Genomic DNA, 2772 nt, shown 5'->3' with positions numbered 1-2772 from the left:
AGCCAATGTGGTTGTAGATGCCTTAAGCCGAAGTATCAGTGTAATCCTTTGTTAGAAGATGGTTTCAACTTATTGCATCTAGCAGTCTTACACAATATCACTGTTAGTTGCTCTCTTGAGTCTAAGATCATTGAGCTCCAAAAGACCGATGTGGGTATATTCCATATCAAAAGCAAGATGAAAGAGGAAGAAACCAAGCATTTTTGACTAGATGTGAGGGGTGTGCTGTGGTTTAAGGATCAACTTGTAGTGCTGAAAGATAGAGAATTGAGAAACCAAATTCTAGAGGAAGCACACTCTTCCAATTTGTCCATTCACCCTAGGTAGCAGTAAAATGTACCAAGACTTGAAAACATGCTTCTGGTGGACAAAAATGAAGAAAGAAATTGTAGCATTTGTTGCTAGATGCGATAATTGCTGTTGGGTCAAAGGCCATCCATTTGAAGCCAGCTGGACTACTTCAGCCACTGTCTATCCCAAGTTGGAAATGGGATGACATCAGTATGGATTTTATAGTTGGGATTCCAACCACTGAAAAGGGTCATGATTCCATATGGGTAATTGTTGACCGCTTGACTAAATCTACACATTTCATCCCTATTAAGGAAAGATATCGACCCCATCATTATGCCGAGTTGTACATTGCCCAAATCATATGATTGCATGGTGTGCCTAAAAGCATTGTGTCAGATCAAGGACCATAGTTTGTTAACCATTTTTGGGAACATCTGCATAAGCAGCTAGGTACCCAACTGATCCGTAGCTCTGCTTATCACCCTCAAACAGCTGGTCAGACTGAGCGAGTGAATCAGATTCTAGAGGATATGTTGAGAGCTTGTGTGATTTCTTCTATGGGTTCATGGGAGAAATGGCTACCTTTGGCTGAATTCTCCTACAACAATAGCTATCAAGAAAGCATTAAGATGGCTCCTTTTGAAGCTTTGTATAGTCGAAAGTGTAGGACTCCTCTGAATTGGATTGAGCCTGGTGAAATAAGGTATTATGGGATTGACTTTGTCAAAGAAGCTGAAGAACAAGTTCGAATTATTCAACAAATATTTGAAGCTGCTCAATTGAGATAGAAGAGTTATGCAGATAAAAGGAGAAGTCCCATTGCATTTGAAGTTGGGGATTTTGTATATCTGAAGGTGTCTCCCATGAAGAAAGTGCAAAGGTTTGGTGTGAAGCGAAAGCTTGCACCTAGATATATAGGCCCATACAAGATCATTGGAATAAGGGGACTAGTAGCCTACAAACTCCAGTTACCTCTAGAAATGAGAGCTATATTCAATGTTTTCCATGTCTCCCAACTCAAGAAATGTCTTCGTGTGCCCGAAGATGCTATTGAACCCAGCTAGTGTCAAGATCCGGTCGATTTAACCTATGAAGAAAGACCTATTCGTGTGCTTGAGATAATGAAAAGAGTGACCCATAGCAAAGTCATTAAATTCTACAAGGTGGTATAGGAATAATCATAGTGAGCAAGACACTACGTGGGAGAGAGAGGATTATCTTCGTGAGGTCTATCCGGTTTTCTACAAGAGATGTTTAGTCGTGCAAATCTCGGAACGAGATTTCTTTAAGGGGAAGGGTTGTAACACCCTAGATGTTAAGCATACATTTGGCATTGGCATTGCATGATCACAAGCATCATTGATCATTCATGAGCATGAGCATCTCAAATTTATCTCTATGATTGCTTATATCACATGTGTTTGTTACTAAATGCTTTACATATGCAAGGATTTACTTGTGACCAATGTATAAAATGTTTGTGGGACCTTAGGAGTACCTTAAACATGTTTAGAATGTCACATGGAACAACTTTGGTATTCATGACTTGGACCCATTTGGCCTCTAAGTCATGGTTATAGTGTAGGCTTTCATTTTCAAGTTGTATGATTGACCTAAGTTGAACTATACTCTAGAGACTTTGCATGGCAGTGCACCCTTAATGAAAAGTTGTAGTACTTGACTAGGGTAATAACTTTTATTTTTGGGTCAAGACCTAATTAGGTGCATAGCATGCTAAAAAATAGTCGACGAGTAGCAATAGAATTACTGTTTTTGATTGAAAAATTTTCTAAGTCTGGGATCGCATTATAGTTTCAAGTGCTGCACTTTGGGATGATATAACTAGCGAACCATTAGGATTTAGGCCAAAGTCCTTTTAGCAATATTGTACATCATATGTAGCTCTACAACTTTAGTTAATAGAGTTTTTTCTAAGAATGAACGGATTTGGAGTTAGATGATCGCTATGTTGCTTCATCAGGAGCTGTCATCGGCTCTGATGGTCGCGTCCACGCACACGTCGGTGGCCGATCGGCCACTGGCCAGGCGCGCCACGTGGTGGCCATACGTCAGTGTTGGCCTACCTAGTCAGGCCACAGCATGGTGAAGAGTGAGGCGACGTCATGCTCAATCCAGTCCTCGCTCTCTCGCTCTCGCTCGCCTTCCCTCTCGCCCGCCAAGCAGCAGCGCCACCGTTGCCATCGCCGCCATGAGTTTTGCCATGCTCGCTCGCTGCCATCACTGCACCATTTTCCAATTGATCATGCCAATAGCTCTGACTTGTTCCATGCTTCAACCTCCACCCCTTTGCCAAGCACTTCAAGTCTAGGTAGGGGCGCATTTTGTCGTTTCCGCCACCGGTGTTCTCGCCGGAGCGCCGCCGAGCTCCATGCTCGCCGTGGCCAACTACAATCCAGGCACCTTTGCTCTCTCTCTCTCTCTCCCTCATCTTGTCTTCATCATAGGTCCTAGCATCTT

Source organism: Miscanthus floridulus, chromosome 3 (genome assembly GCF_019320115.1).
Source record: "Miscanthus floridulus cultivar M001 chromosome 3, ASM1932011v1, whole genome shotgun sequence".
NCBI lineage: Eukaryota > Viridiplantae > Streptophyta > Magnoliopsida > Poales > Poaceae > Miscanthus > Miscanthus floridulus.
This window is presented reverse-complemented; position numbering follows the sequence as displayed.